We start from the raw sequence: 22,161 nt of genomic DNA, 5'->3' as shown, positions 1-22,161 counted from the left end.
CTGCCAATGCAGGGGACACAGGTTCGAGAATATCCCACATGCCGCGGAGCAACTAAGCCCATGTGCCACAACTACTGAGCCTGTGCTGTAGAGCCCACGTCACAACTACTGAGCCCGCACACCACAACTACTGAAGCCCATGCACCTAGAGCCCGTGCTCCACAGCAAGAGAAGTTGCTGCAATGAGAAGCCCACACACAGCAATGAAGACCTAAACGCAGCCAAAAATAAACAAATAAATAAATAAATTTATTAAAAAGAAGAAGAAGGAATAATGATTAAAAACAGAATTAAAATTAAGTGAAAAAAAAAAGGCAAGGCCATCTTTTTGTTGTTATAATTGTTATCTTTGGATGCGATGTATATAGTCAAATGAGTTAAACTACATATATTTTCTCTAATATGAGAAAATCTGGCTGAAATTATTTACTATTAGTTTTGCTTAAACTTGTAAGAGTTTACAAACATTTGAGGTTCAAATTTTCTTTTTAGCCTTCTTTTTCTCTAACTAGTCAATAGCAATAAAACAGCTCTGGAAATCCCATATTTTACTCAGAAAAAGAATAAAAGTGGAAAATTGGTTTCTTTTTTTTTTTTTTTGGTTTTTTTGGTTTCTTTTTTAACCATTCTGTCCCACCAGTGCTTTTTTCTATTTAAAGTGATAAGAAATAAATTATTTTCAGTTTACTAACTAGCTACCCTGTTAGTGAAAACATTGTAATTCTTTAATAATTAGGTAAGGCTATTTCAAGCTCTGCTTTTTTCAGGTATGTTAAATTCTTTTTATTTCTCATCTTTTGTTGGACTTTCTGCTTCCCATGAACTTGAATTATCTAAAAGAGAAGATTGTACAGTACATTTAGCAACACTTTTCAGAAGCACCCTGGCAAGAGAGATCATGATTTAGTGTATGTTTATGTTACACACAATTGACTATATATATATATAGACATGTTTAGCTGTTGAGGTTTATGTGGAGTTTTGGTGAGTATAATTTAGGTTCAGATGTTTGAAGGTTTTCTTTAAATTACTTCTCTCTGGTTTAGAATGACAATGTTTATCCCAGTTTTACACATCTTCTATTTTTGTGGGTCTTACATTAAGTTTCTGGATGCTTTTGGGAAGAGTAATATAAATAAGTTTGACTTTGCTCTTAAAAGTCAAAGTTTCCACTGATTTCAGTTGTAAACTGTCTGGGCAATTGAATCCCAAATCTGGTATATTAAAGGATAGAAGCCAGGAGTTCTGAAAATTCAGTTGCTGACAACAGTAACCAAATCCAGCTTGTACTAAGCTTTTCAAAATAAGGTAACTGCAGATGCTGAATCTATGATTTTTTAACACCTGTTCATGCTTTGAGCTTAATGTTCTTCGATGAGGCAGCATGACACAGGGAAACAGACATGAGGTTTAGAATTAGATTAGCTTGATTTTTTTAAAACTTTTTATTTTAAAATACCTAAGAGATTCACGGGAAGATACAAAGATAGTAGAGAGGTCCCTTTCACCCTTCACTCAGTTACCCCCAAAGATTACACGGTACCTAACTATGGTACAGTATTAAATGCAGGAAATTGACATTGGTACAATGTGTGTGTATAGTTCTAAGCCATTTTATCATGTCTGTAGATTCATATAAGCACCATTACAATCAAGCTACTGAATTATCCTGTCAACACAAAGAAGTCCATTATGCTGTCTCTTGTAGTTATACCTACCCTCTACCCTATCATCACCTTAAACCCTGGCAACCACTAATCTGCTTTCCATCTCTGTAATTTTGCCACTTCAGGAACATTCCACTAATGGAATCATATAGCATGTGGCCTTTTAAGATTTTTTTCAGTGTAATGTCTTTGAGATCATTCCAAGTTGGTGTGTATATCAATAGTTTGTTTCTTTTTATTGCTATGTAGCATTACTCGGTATGGATGTACCATATGGACTTACTAGAGTTTGTTTAACCATCACCTGTTGAGGGACTTTTTTTCAATTTTGGGCTGTTACAAATAAAGTTGCTATGAACGTTCATGTGCAGGACACATGTGTCAACATAAACTTTCATTTCTCTGGCATAACTGCCCCAAGAGTGCAATTGCTAACTTGTAAGTGTATGTTTAGATTTTTAAGAAACTGCCAACCTGTTTTCCAGACTGACTGTACCACTTTATAGTCCCTCCAGCAATCCTCCCCAGCATTTTGTATTGTCACTATTTTTTATTTTAGCTATTTTAATAAATGTGAAGTGATATCAGTGTTATCTCATTCTGGTCTTATTTTCATTTTTCTAATGACTAGTGACATTGAACATCTTTTCATGTGTTTATTGGCTATCCATAAATATTCTGTAGTGTAATGTCATTTCATGTCCTTTGCCATTTTCTAATTGGATTGCTTGTTGTTTTTAAAATTTTTTTAACTGATGAATTTGGAGAGTTATTAATGTAATATAGATACTAGTCCTTTGTCAAATGACTATCCTAATTAAAAAAAAAAAAAACGCTATTTATTATGGAAAATTCCAAGCTAGTACAGAGTTAGATAAAAAAGAATAAAGAACCCTCGTGTACACATTTTTCACCTTCAACAATTATCAGTCCCTTCTATACCCTTAAATTATTTTGAAGCAAATCACAGACATTATATTATTTAGTGTATACACATGTCAATAGGACTCTAAAAGGACTCTTAAACACAACTATAATAGAACTGTCATATCTAAAAGAACACTAATTCTTTTTTTTTTTTTTACAAGAGATAAATAGACTGACACCAAGCATTGTACATGGATGACCACAACAAAAGCAACAATGATTGCAATTACCAAACATGAAACACACTCATACTATGTCATAATATTGACATTCAGTCCAGTAATCCTCCACTGAAGAACACTAATTCTTAATACCATCAAATAGCCAGTCATTACATTTCCCCTTTTTTTCATGTTTTTTCACTTGTTTGTTCTAGACAGAATACAAATAATGTCTATACATTGCAGTTGATTGATAGGCCTCTAAAGTCCCTATTAATCCATAAGTTGCTACTCTTTTACTTTTTCCTTTTCTTTCTTGTTTTTATTTTTTGCTTTTTTCAAAGATAAACACAGCCAACATTAGTTGAAGTAGTGAAAACAGATTTTATTCAGTAACTACTGATGGTAGGGGAAAGAGGTGAACTCCATTTCAATTTGTGCAAAGGTGATTGGGCATTTCAAAGGGAGAATGAGGTGTAGTGGGGAGGGGGAGAGAGTGGAGACTCAAGCAAAAAATTATGAAGGATTGGTCAGTGTAAATGTGATTAGGCTAGTTGTGTCTGCTAGCTGGTAATTACTGAAGTGAGGATTTTATCCTCCCACAGAGACTTTATCCTTCTCACTTTTGCTGTGGCTTTTTGTTTTTGTTTCTGTTTTTTGTTGTTGTTTTGTTTTGTTTTGTCCTTTGATGCTTTCCACAGTCTGCATTTTGCTGAGTGCATCTCCATGATGTCGGTTAATGTTTTCTTCTATCTGCTGTATTTCCTGTAAATTAATAGCTAGATCTAGAGGTTTGATTGCATTCAGGCTTTCTATTTTTGGCAAGAATACTTTGTAGATGGTGTTGTATACTTCCAGGAGAAAGTAAATAATTCTGGTTGTCTTTCTTTTTGTAAAGTGAGTTGCCATATGCCTAGATCCATTATTTCAGTAGGGATTGGAAAATAGTGCTATTCTAATTCTGTCATTCTCTCTTCATTCATTAGCTAGAATATCTACCAAGAGAAACATTCCTTCATGAAATATTTGGTTACCCTAGGGGTACAGTTTTTATAAGCAACACAGATGCTTGATTCTTGTGCTTTATTTGCCAGTTTTATTTCTGTCAATGTTCAAATGTCCATCTTTGGTCGGTGGAAGCTTTCTCCAGGTTGGTCCCTAAGTCCTTTTGACGCGGCCACAGTTGTCTTCCCTGATATTCCAGATATTCCATGTTCATCTTTTCCATTTTCTACCCTAAACCTGGAAACAGCCACTTCTCCAAAAGCTTGTGGTTCATTTTGTGAGTGATGTATAGGACCAAAATTAGGGCTTTCACAGTGCTCATTGCTACTGAATAATGACTGTTTCTAGGACTTTTCAGTGGCAAGTTCTGTCAAAATTGATTATCTTTAAAATATGAAAGTAGATAATGAGTTCATTCTGATACTTTCAATTCACATTTAGAACTGCAAGGCTTTTGACCTCACCGCATCCATGGTGCATCTCTGTCTCCCTTCCTGCCATTGAAAATTGTAGCTCCCAACACCACCAGCATAATTACATATTCGTTTTACCCCACATTACTCACATGACAGTCCCAAAATAACAAAACCAGTGCTACCAGGAACAATATGATTATTAAAATTAGTTTGTGAGTTTTTAATAATTCTTTTTGTTTTTAAAGTATATGGTATGAGGTATATACAGCACAATTACTGTTTTAAACTTACTTGATATAGTTCCTGTCTGTATGGTTATGGCTCATTTGTTGCATGCTGCTTTTGATTTTTAGGGTTTGTTATTTTCTTGGCTTTGATTTTGTTTTATAATCATATAAACACTGCTTCTAAATCTACAAAACAAGGTCTACTCAGAGAGGTCTTTCCCAGTCCTCTCTACTCCATTGGCTCCCTCCATCTGTAGGTAACTCTTTCTTCTTTTTTCCTTCTTTATCTTCACCTTTTCCTTCTCTTTTTTGGTTTGGTTTAGCTTTAATTTAAAATAAATAACTCTCCCTCCTCCCATCTTAACTAAGCGGTAGCATATTATACTTTTTTCTCACTGAATAATATATCCTAGAGACTATTCCATAGCAGTATATTAGGGTCATCACTATTATACTGTAATAGCTCCTTAAGAATTACTGAGGTAGCCCAGATGATTTCATTTTTGTCTGCTCTTTAGCCTTTAGTTTTCATATCTGCTTTTGAAGATTCTATCTTTACTTATTTTTAACTTTCTTTGTAAAAACTTTGTTTAAATAATAGAAAGTCACTGACTTTTTTCTGATTATAAAAGTATTTCATGTTAACTGATGAAAAATTTTGAACTACAGAAAATTATGAAAAAGAAATTAAAACCCAAAGGTAGCCTCTATTAATGTTTTGTTACTGCTTTAGTCTGCTTGGCTATTATAATAAATTGCCATAGACTAGGTGCCTTAAATAACAAACATTTATTTCTTACAGTTCTGGGGGATTGGAAGTCCATGATCAAGGTGTTGGCAGATTCAGTTCTTGGCGAGGGCTGTCTTACTGATTTGCAGATGGTTATCTTTTTGTTGTATCCTCACATGACAGACAGCAGAGAGAAAAGAAGCTCTCTTGTTTCTTTTCTTATGAGGGCACTAATCCATCATGAGGTTGTTTAGCAGGTTTTCTGAGTATTGCAGAAATATTGGTTTATTAAATTTGAGTGTAATGATGGAAATAGTTCTCTTTGGCAAATGAAAAAGTAAATCATCTAGTTGTGTGAAAATGGCTCATATAATATGGATTAAAATTGTATTATTATATTTTGTTCCTCAACCAAATCATATTACATGAAGACAAGATGTTTTTCTTTTCCACGCACCAGGGCATACCAGCCCCCTCTGACAGGAGTTGCTGATTCCCCAGCTGTCCACACTGGTGGGGCCCAGCTTCAGGCCTCCTTCCAGCAAGTCCAGGAGATGCTTCATTTGGCCACCTGTGGGGACCCATCTTCTATCGGTTTCTTATAAAGTGCTAGTTAAGGAATATGTGATCAAGCAAGATTCTTAATCACCTGCCTTATAGAATTAGCACCGGTTGCCCCCTCCTCACATCTTGAAAAGGCTCTGCCCAGTCTCTCACCCCTGGAGATGGCCTTTCTTTGGTTTGCAGGTAGAGTGCAGGTGAGACCCCTGGAAATTGACTGTTGACTGTGACAGGGATCAGGTTTCCTACTCGGGCAATCAGGACATATCAAAACAGATTATTCTGGAGTTTCTTTGTCATGATGAATGTCTGTTGTTTTTGTCAGTCTAAAGTATTTGCTTAAGTTTTATTATGTGGTTCTTCTACATGAGTAGGAGATCACCGGACACTGGGAAAATCTGTTGATACTTTTAGCTTTATTAACATGGTGTTTACAGTAGTAGGGCCCAGGAGATTGAAACTTTAGGGTTTAAGGAGAGTGGGAAGGGGGCTTCCCTGGTGGCGCAGTGGATAAGACTCCGTGCTCCCAATGCAGGCGGCCTGGGTTCAATCCCTGGTCAGGGAACTAGAGCCCACATACATGCTGCAACTAAGGGGCCAGCAAGCCACAGCTAAGGAGCCTGCCTGCCACAACTAAGACCCAGTGCAACCAAATAAATAAATAAATAAATAAATATCAAAAAAAAAAAGAGAGTGGGAATGATTTTGGAGAATCCTGTAGTCATTAAACCTTGCATATGAGGAAAAGACAGTAAAAAAAAGACAGGCCTGTAAGATAAAAACTTTCATAAACGTTTAAACTAAATTTTACCAATACTTAAAAATAAGGTTGGGGCTTCCCTGGTGGCGCAGTGGTTGAGAATCTGCCTGCCAATGCAGGGGACACGGGTTCGAGCCCTGGTCTGGGAAGATCCCACATGCCGCGGAGCAACTAGGCCCGTGAGCCACAACTACTGAGCCTGCGCTCCGCAACAAGAGAGGCCACGATAGTGAGAGGCCCGCGCACCGCGATGAAGAGTGGCCCCCACTTGCCGCAACTAGGGAAAGCCCTCACACAGAAACGAAGACCCAACACAGCCATAAATAAATTAATTAATTAATTAATTTAAAAAAAAATAAGGTTGGATATATGATATCTACCTATAGTAGAGTATAAATAAATGTATCAAAATTACAAGTTATGAGGATTTGGAACTCTAGTTTTGTTAGAGTGTTTGATTATGTTTGTTTACAGCTAAGATTGATCATTTTAGGTACCACGTGTAGATATGGGGTATTTTAAAATCAAGATTGTCAAATTCTTTTTAATTTCTGGTGTAAGCTTGATTTGAATTTAGCTGTAAAATATCAACCTCTACTACAATCAAGCAGGCAGCTTTATAGTCCAGTAAATACAGTCGTTACAGTTCCATTGATTGCACATGTAGGGGACTCAGTACAGTTTTAGTGGTTGTTAAACACTTGTTGCTTCCTGCTCTCCCTTCTTCTTTTTGTTGTTTTAACAAAATGATACTGTAAAGAATACCTTATATTGGCTTATCCAAGTAGAAAAGATTTGTCCGACAGCTAGAAAATATGGATGAGAAAATTCTAGTTCTCATGTTTCCAGAATTAACAAGCTCAACCAATTAGTAGATATCTTCCACCAGAGAAACACTTATTTTTGGTTAAACTCTCACTCATAAGGAACAGCAAGTCATGGATTAAGAGAGAGTGTGTGTGTGTCTATAGCAGGGAGAAAAAAAACTAATTTTGTGGAATTTATGGTTTGGTTACTCCTTAGCATTTTATTCTACTGCACTCCACTAACCTGCTAGAGGATGGCATACAGGGTGACCTTCTCCTCCTGGTTTTCCCAGGACATTCCCAGTTTGAGCACTGAAAGTCCCATGTCCCAGCAAGCTCCTCAGTACTAGGAAGACTGGACTGGTTGGGCACACTTGATGTCAGTCCAGCCTCGTGTATGGAAATCTCTAGACTCGGGAAACTTCAGACTATTTTCAGAGGACTTTTAGTTGGGCTTTAGTTTAGGACAGGAAAAATGCATTTGTTAAAATAGCAGTCTCAAATTGTGCCCTGATATCAGTGGGGTTTGTAAAGGGAGTGTTAAGACTTACATGATTAGGATTTTTAAAATTTCATTTTGATGAATTAAATGCCTTCTGTGCAAAACACTAGGCTGAATCTGCAAAGGAAACTCAGCTGAGTTAAGACAGAAAGAAGCACTCTTCTTTAATTGAACTTTAAGTGACTTTGCACATGGTTTGGTGATTGGAGATATAGCAACACTGTGATAGTATGTCAGTGAGAAAATGAAATTGGCTGCAAAGGAAATGGAAACTAGATTAAACAAGTGGCTCTGGAAGCAACTAGGACAATGAAGCTGTCTAGTGGGTATTAAATAATAATGGATCAGGGCTGCTGCTGGTCTGCAGCGGAATTTATATGAAGGGGAAAAAGCTGTGTGGGCACGAGGCATGGTGGGTGGTTGGTGTTTGGGCCAGGGCACCTTTTGCTCTTTGGGGTGAATTAGGAGAAAGGCCCCCTTCCTCAGGGCAGATGCAGCCAGCACCGGGGGCGCACGGTTGTTGAATGGAGCATGAGCTGGATTTCAGCCCTTTTTGTCCCCTCAATTCCACTCCTCAGTCAGCTCGCTCGTGCAAGAACAACCTGCATTTGAGCATCTGACTTCAGTATCCAAGCTGAATTAAAGGAGCCCCATGAACAAGAAGAATTCCGAAAGCCAAATGAAAGCTTGGTCTTCTAGGAAAATATTTTGATTCTTTCCCTTCTCCTTCCCGGAAAGAGGGAGCTGATAGAACTTGAGAGAGATGAAACCCTTTTTCCATCCTTATCCTAGCTGAACTTCACATTTTTTTGTTTTGTGGCCATGAAGGATAAGCCATAGGGTTTAAGCATTTTCAGCTGGGTTGTGGTCACTATTATAAATGATGGCTACTTTGCCTTTATGAGCTGGGCACTGTTTTGACCACCTTACATACCTCACCTCATTGAAATCCTTTCAACAACCTTGTAAGGTAGAAATTATGATGACCATTTTATGGCTGAGGTTCCCGAGACCAAGGGAGATTAACGGGCTTGCCTCGTCTCCCAGGTTCACCATGTCCAGCATCCCCTGTATATCAAGGGAGCCATAATTTGAGAGCTTAGGATGAGGGACCCATAGAGATTTCACCTGGCAAACAAGGCATCATATACAGAGATAATTAAAACTTAGCAAACCTGTGATATTATAACAGTATTTTCTAAATGTTTAGTTTGGAACATATAAGCAAAATATAAATAAATAAAATTAAATATGTGAATATATGTATGAATAATATGACAGGGACTGGAAGTTCTAGTTCCTTTGGCAACTTTTCTACTTAGGCTTTTTATAGTATGTTTTAAAGTGTAACCCTTAGGTCTAGAAGGAAATTAGCAGAAAGTTTTAAAAATTATGTAACCAAAAGAAATATGCATTTGAAAAAAATATAGACAATTATTATGGATTCCTAACTTATGCAATAACAATAGACATTTTATGCAAACATTAAAACTCTGAAAATTATATGACTAATGATTGTTTCTACGTTATGTGTACTCTGTGCTAAGAACTGCTGTGATTGTTGTTTTTACTGTGAAATCTTAGTTATAGCTGTCTCCTCAGGAACTTTCAGTGTGCATGAGCTTTGGAATTTAAAAACAAAACCAGATTGCCCAGAGTTGAAGTATTAAGAGTTTTGAATTTTTAGTAAACGTCATAACGTACATTATCCTCAATGTAAAAAATGGACTTCCAAGGGAAATAAAACTTGAATCCCCCGAAGTAAGATTCTTGCAGGAAAAGTGAATTTTAAAAATGTTTGCCAAAATCACGCAGGAATGACTGACCCCCCACTTTCTGGTCCTTGCAGCTCCGATAGTCAGTCCTCCTTGCCTTAAATATAAAGGGCTTTAGGGGTTGGAGCCGGGGAAATGGGATGTCTCTGGATGTTTGTTTCTCTTCTCCTGTGTCACCACTGCTTATGTCCCTGTGAATGGTGCTGTGTTTCCTTAGGCCACTTACTCTGCTGCAGGCCTTTGACCACAGCAAGGGCAATGCTGCAGGGAGGTTATCTATTTCAGGAGTAGCCATGGTCTGCAGGAAGCCCAGGCTGCCAAATGTCCTCCTTGGCCTCTACATGAACTCAATGAATGGAACTATGTGTGCTTGGGAACTTCTGGATTTACTGTCTGTTGTTACGAGTTGCTACAGAGCGTGTGCGTGAGGATGGGGCGGGGGGGCGGGGGTGGTGGTGATGAGTAAGCTATGCAAGGCCTTAGATTGAAAGCTGGATTGGAGAAAGTGGCTTTGTAAAGGTTTAAGTGAGACTTTCTTCTCTCCCTGCCCTAAATCTAAGCTGCCTGGACCTGTAGCACAGACCCCAGCCTAAGTTCCTCTCCCAGTTACAAGCATGAAAGTGGGATAGAGAGAGACCTAGCTGGGCCAGCCTGGCCTCTGTCCTACGTGGATGCAACAGTGGAGGAGAGACCAAGAAAGGATGCTGACCTGTAACGCAAGATGGCCTCTCCCATTAGCAGTGGTGGCCCAGTCTATGTCCTGGGTACCCAGGGAGCAGGTCAGAGTTGGGACTATGGGGAGAGGCAGTCCAGCTCCAGGTACTTAAAGAGCCCTAATGACAAGGGTGACACCAGGTGAGGAAGCTTAGGGGAAAGGTAGCTGCCTGGGTGAGATTGCTTTACCCACATGTGGCTGAGCAAAAGGCAGATGGAATCAACATCAGTCATATTTAGGTATATTCTACTGCTGTTCAAGCCATCAGGGCTTTATAGTTTCAATTTAACTTTTCTGTATTCAGATTTCGGACACTTGACTGTGAAACACTGAGGCGTGCACCAAGTACAGGAGTAGGGGCTCCTTTGCTGTGTTTGCAGGGAGCCCTCATTGCCCGGGGCAGGCTGTGCTCACCCCAGTCCCTGTGCAGCAATGTGGGCACCCCTGCTCTCCCATCTTTTGTCCCTCTAGGCCCAGGTCGAGTCTCGCCTATTCCCCACATCCTCCCTTCCTTTTCCAGCCCATGTTGATTTCTTCCTTCTCTGAACTCCTTTAGTCCTTTATCAAGTGAACTGCTCCTTGGGGCTGTTAAGAAAGTACAGAAAGGTTGGTGTAGCGTTGAGACGTGGGCTAGGGAACCAGGTGCATAGGTTCAAGCCCCAATTGTACTAATTACTGGCTTTATGATCTCAGGCAAGTTCATTCACTTCTTTATGCCTCAGTTTCCCCATCTATAAAATGAGAATAACTATAACACCTGCTTCATAGTTATTTGTTGTCGGTGGTGTGTGCGTGTTTAAAGAGTTAATGCATGTGCTTAGAACAGTTTCTGGCCTATGTTATGCACCTAATAAATGTTAGCTGTTATTTAAATGTTAAATGTATGCATTTAATCCTTTCATATATTGCTTTTAATAGTCAATATTTTGCTTGTTAAATTGAATATTGCTGGGGAGAGGGTTTAAGATAGCAGCATTGGAAGATCCTGAACTCACCTCCTCTCATGGACACAACAAATCTATAGCTTCATGTGGAATAATTCCCCTGCAAAGGACCAGAAAACTTGATGAACAGAGTCTCTACAATAAAGGGTGAAAGGACAGCATTGAGATGGGTAGGAGAAACAGAGATACAATCTTGCCAAAGAAAAAACCACACCCCAGCTGCAGCAATGCACAATTGGAAGGAGCATGAAGGTAAGGATCCTTTCCCTGAGGAGAGAGGGATCCAAGCTCCATGTCAGGCGCCCCAACCCTGTAATTCTGCACAGGAGAGATGAGGCCCCAAAACACCTGGCTTCTTTGAAAACCAACGGGGAAGACATCCAGGAAACCCATAGAGCTACAGGGGATGGAAACCTGCTTTTAAAGGGCTTACATGTAGACTCACTCTAACCATAAACCAGTATAAAAACACTATATTAAAAAAATGCATGGGACCTAGGTGAAGGGGACCCACTTACTAGTCTTGAAGCATCTGCTGGAGAGGGACGGTCCCCAGGAACTGAGACAGTGGTGGGGATCATTTTTATGACCTCAGGCTACCTTGCTAATTCTGGCACTGGCAGGAGCCATTTTGGAAATCTCCATCTAACCCGTTAGCACCAGTACACACGTCTTTCTGAGAACCCCACATGCCCCTGCACCCTCAGCCGAGCCTCATAGCCTGCCAGGCCCTGCAACTGTTTTGGGGGCCAGCCCCACCCACCAGCATACCACAGCAGCAGCCATGGCCCCATCTCAACTAGAGGACACATAGCCTACATAGGGGACCTCCCTTGAATGGGAAGGTATAACATTTATAAATGTATATGCACCCAACAGAAGGACACCATGATATATAAAGCTAATATTAACAGACTCATGGGAGAAATTGAAAGCAATACAATAGTAGTAGGGGACTTTTAACACTCCACTTATATTAATAGATAGATCATCCAGACAGAAAATCAATAAACATCAAATGAAATGATACATTAAACCACACTGACTTAATTAGGTATATATAGAGAATATTCCATCCAAAAGCAGCAGAGTAGATTCTTATCAAGTGCATATGGAAGATTCTTTAAGAGAGATTACATGTTAGGTAACAAAACAAGTCTAAATAAATTCAAGAAGATTGAGATCATATCAAGCATCTTCTCCAACCACAATGGTATGAAATTAGAAATCAGTCACAAGAAAAAAATGGAAAAAACTACAAATGTGGAGATTAAACATCATGCTACTGAATAACCAACAGGTCATCAAGGAAATCAAAGGAGAAATAAGAAACCTAGAGACAAATGAAAACAGAAGTTCAACATATCAAAATCTATGGGTTGGTGCAGCGTTGGTGGTATAGTGGTGAGCATAGCTGCCTTCCAAAATCTATGGGTTGTAGCAAAAGCGGTTCTGAGAGGACAGTTCATAGCAATACAGGCCTACCTCAAGAAACAAGAAAAATGCCAAGCAAACAATCTAACTTTACACCTAAGGGAGCTAGAAAAAGAAGAACAAATGAAGCCCAAAATTAGTATAACGAAATAATAAAGATCAGAGTGGAAATAAATGAAATAGAGACTTAAAAAAAATAGAAAAGATCAACAAAACAAAGATGTTTTTGAAAAGATAAACCAAATCAACAAGCCATTAGCTAGACTAACCAAGAAAAAGAAAGAGGGCTCAAATAAATAAAATCAGAAATGAAAGAGGAGAAGTTACAACTGATACCACAGAAATACAAAGGGTCATAAGAGACTGCTATAAACAATTATACACCAACAAATAGGACAAAGTAGAAAAAAATGGATAAATTTCTAGAAACATACAGTCTTCTAAGACTGAATCATGAAGAAATAGAAAATCTGAACAGACCCATTACCTAATAAGGAGATTGAAATAGTAATCAAAAAGCTTCTAACAAACATAAGCCCAGGACGAGACAGCTTCACTGGAAAATTGTGTAATACATTTAAAGAAAATTTAATACCTATTCCCAAATTCTTCCAAAAAGTTGAAAAGGTGGAAAACCTTCTAAATGCATTTTACAGAGGCAGCATTATCCTGATTCCAAAAACAGACAATGACATCACAAAAAAAGAAAATTACAGGCCAATATCCTTGATGAACATAGATGGAAAACTCCTCAACAAAATATTAACAAACCAAATCCAACACTACATTAAAAGGATCATACACCATGATCAAGTGGGATTTATTCTAAGGAAGCAAGGATCATTCAACACCTGCAAACCAGTCAACATGATACACTACGTTAACAAAATGAAGGATAAAAATCATATGATTGTCTCATTAGTTGAAGAAAAAACATTTGGCAAAATTCAATATCCATTTATGATAAAATCTTTCAACAAAGTGGGTATAGAGGGAATGTTCTTCAACATAATAAAGACCATATATGACAAATCCACAGCTAACATCATACTCAACAGTGAAAAGCTGAGTGTTTCCTCTAAGATCAGGAACAAAATGAGGATGCCCACTCTCGCTGCTTTTATTCAACATAGTATTGGAAGTCCTAGCCACAGCAGTTATATAAGGAAAAAGAAATAAAAGGCATCCAGTTTGGAAAGGAAGAAGTAAATCTGTCACTATTTGCAGATGATGTGATACTATATATAGAAAATCCTAGACTACACCAGAAAACTGTTAGAACTAATAAATGAATTCAGTAAAGTTACAGGATTCAAAATCAATGTACAGAAATCTGTGGTCTTTTTATATACTAATGATGAACTATGAGAAAGAGAAATTAAGAAAACAATTCTATTTACAATTGCATCAAAAAGAATTAAATACTTAGGAATAAATTTAACCAAGGAGATACAAGACCTGTACACTGAAAACTGTAAGATACTGATGAAAGAAACTGAAGAAGAAACAAAAAATGGAAAGATAGTTCATGTTCAGGGATTGGAAGGATTAATATTGTTAAAGTGTCTGTACTACCCAAAGCAATCTACAGATTTGGTGCAATCCCTGTCAATATTTCAATGGCATATTTCACAGAACTAGAAAAACTAATTCTAAAATTTGTATGGAAACACAAAAGACCTCTCTCAGCCAAAATAATCTTGAGAAAGAAGAACGAAGCTGGAGGTATCACACATCCTGATTTCAAGCTATACTACAAAGCTATTGTAATCAAAACAGTATGGTACTGGCGCAAATACAGACACATAGATCAATGGAACAGAATTGAGAGTCAAGGAATAAACCCACTCATCTATGGACAATTACTATACAACAGAGAGCAAAGAACATACAATGAAGAAAGGACAGTCTCTTCAATAAATGGTGTTGGGAAAACTGATGCAAAAGCGTCAGATCAGACCATTATCTTACACCATGCACAGAAATTAAGTCAAAGTGGCTTAAAGACTTGAATATAGAAGACCTGAAACCATAAAATTCCCAGAAGAAAATGTAGGCAGTAACTTCATTGACTTTGATCTTAGCAATGTTTTTATGATTATGATACGTTTTATGATATGATTCCAAAGGCAAGATAAAAAATAAACAAAATAAAAAACAAACAGGACTACATCAAATGAAAAGCTTTTGCACAGTAAAAGAAACCATCATAAAAACAAATAGGCAACCTACTGAATGGGAGAAGATATTTGCAAATTATATATCCAATAAGGAGTTAATACCCAAGATATATTAAGAACTCATAAAACACAACAAGAAAACAAACCACCCAATTAAAAATTAGGCAGAGGATCTGAATTGACATTTTGCCCAAGAAGACTACACAACAGGCACATGGAAAAATGTTCAGCGTCACTAATTATCAGGGAAATGTGAATCAAACCACAATGGGATATCACCTCACACCTGTTAGAATGACATATCAAAAAGACAAGATATAACAAATGTAGAGGATGTGGAAAAAAGGGAACTGCTGTACACTATTAGTGGGCCTGTAAATTGGTGCAGCCCCTGTACAAAACAGTATGGAGATTCCTCAAAATAATTAAGTAGAGGGGCTTCCCTGGTGGCGCAGTGGTTGAGAATCTGCCTGCCAATGCAGGGGACACGGGTTCGAGCCCTGGTCTGGGAAGATCCCACATGCCGCGGAGCAACTGGGCCCGTGAGCCGCAACTACTGAGCCTGCGCATCTGGAGCCTGTGCTCCGCAACAAGAGAGGCCGCGATAGTGAGAGGCCCGCGCACTGCGATGAAGAGTGGCCCCCACTTGCCACAACTAGAGAAAGCCCTCGCACAGAAACGAAGACCCAACACAGCCAAAAATAAATAAATAAATTAATTAATTATTTTTTTTTTAAATGTAGTGTGTTCCAATAATGGCTAAGAAGCAGAAAAATGTTTAAAAAAAAATCACTGATTTAAAAAAAAAAATAAGTGGAACTATTAATACTATATGAACCACCTATTCCACTTCTGGATATTTATCTGAATATCACAAAAATATTAATTCGAAAAGATTTCGGCACCCCTCTGTTCATTGCAGCATTATTTACAATAGCCAAAATATGGAAACAGCCTAAGCATCCATCAAATACTCCTCAGTCATTAAAAAGAATGAAATCCTGCCATTCGGACCCTGAGGGTATTTTGCTAAGTGAAATAAATCAGACAGAGAAAGATAAGTAATGTATGATTTCACTCATGTGGAATTTTAAAAAAAACAACGAACAAACAAAAACAAACTTATAGATACAGAGAACAGATTAATAGTTACCAGAGGAGGAGGAGTTGGAGTGCGGGGGAAATGGGTGATAGGGGTCTACTGTATGGTGATGGATGATAACTAGACTTGTGGTGGTGATTACTCTGTAGTGTACACAGATGTTGAACTATAATGCAGTAACCTGAGACATATATAATAACAAAATTAAATATTGTTGTTGGAATAGCTTCTTGTTTTTCACAGTGATGTAGTTGTAGCAGCCTTTTTGTTAATTTCCTGAATTGATCAGGTATCTTCTGGTATCCTGAATTAACATCCTTTAAAACATGTTATTGATACGTTTGTACTTCTGAGAGCAGTATTTGAAATTTAATCGTCTTCCTGGAAGGTGAAAACAGATTTAGTTGGCAGTGATTGAAGGATAGCAGAGCATTGATGGTTAAGAGGTCGCGGTGGTTTTATATTGGGACTCTTCTGGCTTACTACCTGTGGGACCTTGGGACAAGTTACTTGACCATTAATGCCTCGGTTTTCTCCTTGTAAGAGGAAGATACTAAGAGTGTACATCTTATAGGAACGTGCTAAGGATTATACACATAAGAGCTGTGCCAGGGGCACAAAACACTTTCACTACTATTATTGTTATTATTGTTAACAGAATGTGTGTTTCTTCAGTTTACTAGGACAATCCAATATCAAATACTCTTTTTCACTAGCTTAATTGTGCTTGAATTTATCAGCCCATTTATCCCAATAAAGGGGATAAAATCAGAAAGTGTGATTATAGTTTGTCTGTTTTTAATCTCTTTTTCAGTGCAAAAGTTTATTTGTGTATCTGCACAAATATGTATTGCAAGTTGCAGTGATTTCATTTCCATGGGTTTCTTAGAGACTCTGGTGTACAACAAGTTTGGACTGATGGGCATAAGGGAAAACCCATAGCAAGTGCTGTCTTTCAGCATCATTGAAGAGGAGACAGTTAAAAGGCATGCAGTCGGGCATCAGAAAAGTCAATTCTGGTTTGGATTCACTGCTCACTAGGTCTGGATCTGCAAGATGTGGCCAGTGCTGTCTGTCTGGCAACCTCATGTGGATCTTTGGAGGATTAAATGTTAGACTGGATTGAAAAGCCCTTTGACATAGAAAATGCCAGACAAATACATAATATGCATCTTCTTGTGATACATTCTTATTTTGGCAAATTAAATATTCTGGTTAGTAGAAAGATTTTATACATGCACTAAATTAATGACCAATTAACATAAAATTAAAGTGTGTTAAGAAGAAACTTAACACCTAAATCATACTGCTAAATAGATGTAACAACACAAGCTTTTCTTATTTATCCTTATGAAAAGGTCTCTCCACCTACTTGGACGAGAACCTCCCATCTGTTTCTAAATCTGATATCTCAGAAACTTCCAGAATAAGTTCTGTCCACCATGTTCCCCTTTGGACTTTGGGGCCCTTTGCTCTTTGTTATGGACCTCAGTGTGGACACGGTACCAGTGTCATACACTGCTGATGCCCCACTTCTGGAAATCAGATTGGGTCATCTCTGCCTCAAGCCCTTCACTGACTGCTCACAGCCATCAGAACAAAGCCCAGACCCCACAGTGGGATGTGAAGGACCATGGTAACGTGGCCCCAGCCTGCCTCTCCAGCCTCCCCACTCAGCCTTCTGCCACTATTAAATCCTGCAGCTATATGACCGTCTCTCATTTCCTCATCCTGCTTCCCCACTCTCAATCCTAGGCCTCTGTATATGTGTTTTTCACCTTTTCTCCTCGCCCAATTCACTCCTCCTCTTCCTCAGGTGTCAGCTTCGTTGTCCGTCTCTTGGGGCGTCCTTATCTCCCTCTCTGCTTCTGCTTGCTGCTCCTCCCTGTGGGGCTGGCTGATCACATCACGGCGCAGTCACACCCTCCTAGTCCTGCTCACCTTCTTCTTGTAGCCGTCTCTTCTCATTTAGAATTTCTGAATCAACCTGCTGTACATGGAGTTTGCATTTCGACCTGCGGCAATCACTACATACATTAACGTTTAAATGCATACTTCTTAAAAGACGCCTCAAGAATTGTGCACTGCCTCAGCCCGCTCATTGGTATGAAAAATTTTTATTATAGGTTTTATTGTAGATCGGTACTAACTGATAAAGATGAACTTTATCATTTTTAATTAAGTAGAAGTCACTGTGTTGTTACCAAGCAGAAATGCCATTTATTAAATAATCCATGTTGAAAGTGTACTGAATAAAGCAACTCCGTTTTACTTTTATGCTGTATCGAGTAGTGGGTGCTGTGGATTTGGGTTTGGGTCTCACCTCTGCCACTTGCCAGCTTCAAGATCCTGAGTGAGTACCTCCTTCAGCCTCATTAACAAGATGGGGACAAGTATGGACTCACAGCGCTGGTATGAGAATTAAATGAGATTTAAAAGGTAAAGCACTTAGCACAGTAACTGACATGTATTAAATGCATTAAGTATCCCCTATTATTAATGAATTGAAACTAACCTGCTACTTTAATGACAAGCAAGAGTGATAATCACCAAAACTGAATTTTTGGTTTACATATAGAAAGATTAAGAATTGGTGCCTCCGACTAAATTCATTGCAGCAGGAATACAAATTAGCCCCTCTGACTAAATTAATGAAGCCTGAACTCATTGACCTTTGACACTAAAGGAACGTGACCTTTTGCAAGTCAAATAACATTTTTGGGCTTGTTTTCTTTTCACCTGTAAAACTACCTAAGCTGTTTCGATCCCTTCCATTTCTAACTCTGATTTTCAGAATGGTTAAAAGAACTGAAATCATATCCCCCTTTGCCTTCTCTGTCTTTATTTCCACTATTCTATGTGTGATAATCTAAGTAAATATTTCTTTGCAAGTAACTTGCTGAGTTGAGTTTAAATTTTCAAGAAGAAATGTTACCAGAGCCACAGAATGCGGTACTGAAAGTCACTTTGGGTTTCTGAGTAGATTGAACTTAGAAATTCATTTTGTCTTAAAACAGCTCCTTCCCTTTGGAATCTGCATTTGAATATCAAAGAAGACATCAAAAGTAGTTCTGCTCCTCTATAGAATGCCACTGGTTATTGCAATTTAGGTGAGGCACTTTATGGGTTCAAGGAGAGTGCAATCAGAGAGAAACCGAAGACACAAATTTCTTTTGTTGTTTTTGTTAATCTTTTCTAATGTGAGCTATGTCTTTGCTACTTTGGTCAACTGAGAGATCTTTTCTTTATCTGTTTCAAAGAGAAGCAGGATTTCTAAACTCCTACTCTAAAAAGCCCTGAATTCAAATTCTTTTTCTTTCCTTCTTTTTTTGGTCATAGTATGTGACTCTTTGTTAATTTTCTTTACTACCTTGAAAGAGCAGGAGAAATTAAATTAGTATGACAGGTGTTCCAGAAGGAATTTTGTATATAGCTTTCTATAATTTATTAGTATATTGATTTTTTTTAATATATATATTTATTTATTTATTTTTGGCTGCGTTGGGTCTTCGTTGCTCCATGTGGGCTTTCTCTAGTTGCGGCGAGCGCGGGCTACTCTTTGTTGCTGTGCGCGGGCTTCTCATTGCGGTGGCTTCTCTTGTTGTGGAGCACGGGCTCTAGGCATGCGGGCTTCAGGAGTTGTGGTTGTGGCTCATGGGCTCTAGAGCGCAGGCTCAGCAGTTGTGGCACACGGGCTTCGTTGCTCCACGGCATGTGGGATCTTCCCGGACCAGGGATCGAACCCATGTACCCTGCATTGGCAGGCGGATTCTCAACCATTGCACCACCAGGGAAGTCCCCAGTATATTGATTTTTTTTTAAATTATTTATTTATTTATTTATTTTGGCTGCGACGGGCCTTAGTTGCAGCATGCAGAATCTTCGTTGCGGCATGCATGTGGGATCTAGTTCCCCAACCAGGGATTGAACCCTGGGTCCCCTGCATTGGGAGCACGGAGTCTTACCCACTGGACCACCAAGGAAGTCCCAATTTATTAGTGTATTATTAAATAGTAATAACTTGTAGCTGAGATATTTGCCACTGGAGCTGTTATTAAGGCAAAAGTTATCAGGTTTCTGAGAAGGGCTGGAAAGTCTAATATAATATTCTCATTTAATCCACCAGGAATCCTCCAGCTCACTGTCCAAACCCCAAGTGATGAGTTCGTATTTTGTACACAGTCTAGCACTGGAGGGTAAGGAAAACACAGATAAAGAAAAGAGGGTGAGTGGGGGCAGATAAATATTTTTTAAATTCTGTTAGGGTCCGTAAACATTTATTGATCATCTTGCTGTATGTATCAATTAGCTATTAACACAATAATTCTGTGTTAACAAAGTTCAGTGACTTAAAATAATAAGCATTCATTTAACCCTCAAGATTATGGGGTTGGAGGCTTCCCTGGTGGTGCAGTGGTTAAGAATCTGACTGCCACTTCAGGGGACATGGGTTCTAGCCCTGGTCTGGGAAGATCCCACATGTGGCAGAGCAACTAAGCCCGTGCACCACAGCTACTGAGCCTGCGCTCTAGAGCCCGCGAGCCACAACTACTGAAGCCTGCGTGCCTAGAGCCCGTGCTCTGCAACAAGAGAAGCCACCCAATGAGAAGCCTGTGCACCGCAACGAAGAGTAGCCCCTGCTCGCAGCAACTAGAGAAAAGCCCGCGCGCAGCAACAAAGACCCAACGCAGCCAAAAATAAAAATAAAAAAAAAATAAAAATAAAAAAAGATTATGGGGTTGGTGACTTTGTTACCGAATTCAGATCTCGGATACGAGAGACAAGCGCTGGTAGAGACGGAAAAGTTCCTTTAATCAGAAAGCTGGTTATCTGGGGGAAAGGCGGACTTGCGTCCCAAAACCGTCTCTGAATGTTCTGCGTGGCCATGAAAATTTTTAAAGGGAAAAATGGGAAGTAATCTCAGTTAATCATTGAAATAGGGGGTCAGAGTCATCGCCATCCCCCACTGTGCGCAGGCCTGTGGACTCCCTGTGATCTTTTTTTAGATGCTTATCTTGTTCGCACAGTTTGTTTATGAGATTACTGAAGGGGAAGCTAGGGAAGAGATCTGGTCATCTGTTAATTACTTATTCTTCATTTCTATTTCTTTGATCTAAGGAAAGAACCAACAGGTTAGGCAAAATGTTGTGTGATCAAAAGATTTGAAAGGTTTGGGCCAGAGGTTAGTTAAAATATAGCTTTGCTAAAGTGACAAGACAAAAGGGACCTCCTGCAAAGAGCTCTTTCCTGAAAAAAGCTGCTTACAGCTTCGGGTGGCAGGTTGTCCTGGTCTCACCTAAGACCTCTCAATGGTATTTGAGGACTGAGTATCTATGGAGGGTAACTTCAAGGAGAAGTCCCAATTAGCTCTGAATATTTGAACATGATCAACTAAGGAGGTGGGTGTTAGCAGTTAGAAAATTTGGGGTCAGAAATCTTGGGGTGTGAGGAGCACAGGTTAGGAAATTCATTTTGGATAATCTTGATCTTGCTTTTATTTGCCTAAAATCAGAAATTGTTAAAAATGCAGAATTTGGTAATGCCGATACCCCAAACTCATGTTAAAATATTTTTTTCATGTGCAACAGCAAATTTCAAGGGTCTACTTAAAAGTGAGGGATCAACTAGTATTTGCTTCACCCTAATTGCTTGGCATTCCTTTTTAAAAATTTCAGTCGGTTTTTCTATGTTTTTCTTTATTTGTCATCTTTGATGTCATCAGTTGGTGAGAACATCCAAGGATCATAATATTTTGAACCTGAGACGGACCCTGAAACCACTTAATCTAACTGTCATTGATATAGCAAGGAAATGAAGCTCCTGTAGATTTCTACCAAGTCATGCAACAAATTATTTTGAAGCACAAGAATAGAACCCTGGACCCTTGCTTCCCATTCTAGTGGTTTCCTCGGTGCTTTGGTTTTGTTGGCATGTTCTCTGGCTTTGCAGGGAAAACAATGGAGAATTTGACTGAAGTTGAAAATTATCAGTGATGGCATTTGCATATCTTTGTGTTTATAAGTCATGCTCAGCTATATTAACTTGTGATTGAAATGAGTAGCTGAGATAATCTGATATTATGGTTAAGTATTACTTCTAGTTTTTCAGTGTCCTCCTCTATTAAAAAGGAATTATAATGTTTTTCCTCAAGGAATTGTTGAAATTACAAAGAAATTATAAAGAAATTAGTACATTTACATCACTTACGTTTGTATCTGACACATATTATTTGCTGTTTTTATTATTATT

General features: G+C 38.6%; 1 protein-coding gene across 2 annotated transcripts in view; it reads left to right on the top strand.

Annotated features, from left to right (window-relative positions):
• TMTC1 (transmembrane O-mannosyltransferase targeting cadherins 1) overlaps positions 1-22,161 on the top strand; it is a 265,227-nt gene that overhangs the window by 105,696 nt on the left and 137,370 nt on the right. The gene's annotated exons all lie outside the window — the stretch shown is intronic.

Source organism: Balaenoptera borealis (assembly GCF_965194805.1).
Source record: "Balaenoptera borealis genome assembly, chromosome: 13".
NCBI lineage: Eukaryota > Metazoa > Chordata > Mammalia > Artiodactyla > Balaenopteridae > Balaenoptera > Balaenoptera borealis.
The sequence above is the reverse complement of the archived record's forward strand: the minus strand, read 5'-3'. Positions and strand labels throughout refer to the sequence as shown.